The following is a 687-nucleotide window of genomic DNA, read 5'->3' as shown; positions in this document are numbered from 1 at the left end:
ATATATATATATATATATATAGGGCTTGTATCAAATGATCTAAGAAAATATTTATTTTTTATGTTTGGCTTATAATTGATAACATTTATGCACAATTAATTCAGAATACCAATTTAAAATTTAATTTTAGCTGGATTTTAGGTTGAATCGAATTTTTATTACTTCATAATAATACATCTATTTTTTATTACATCTATTTTTTATTTTATTCCGTGTTCTTATGTAATATTCTTTTTCTATATAAGATTTTGTTTTGAAAATTTATTGCAAATTAGTCAGTAATTCTAAAACATATTCTCCGTCCCATTTTTGAACTTTTATACGCTTTTCGATTGTCACTTTTATTAGCTTTGTTGATAAGCAGAAATTAAAACGCGATGGTATACGCAATCAAATTAGAATTGTATTCTTATGTGTGAAGGATTATTATTGATTGGATGGAAAATTAAAGAAAAATTAATTATGAGAGCATCGATTTGGAAGTGACAAATATCATTATAATGAAATAAATACTTAGAAATTTGTAGATAATATTAGAAAAAAATTTATTTATTATAGTATCATTAAGAATTGCATTGTACTTTATTTGGTTTATAAGAATTGTATTATTGGAACATCAATACGCATTGATTAAGTTTGAAGCTACCAATCAAATGTTTATCAAGTGCAATAATGTATTTACTGACC

The sequence above is a fragment of the Atta colombica genome, unplaced genomic scaffold (genome assembly GCF_001594045.1).
Source record: "Atta colombica isolate Treedump-2 unplaced genomic scaffold, Acol1.0 scaffold51, whole genome shotgun sequence".
Classification (NCBI taxonomy): Eukaryota; Metazoa; Arthropoda; class Insecta; order Hymenoptera; family Formicidae; genus Atta; species Atta colombica.
The sequence above is the reverse complement of the archived record's forward strand: the minus strand, read 5'-3'. Positions refer to the sequence as shown.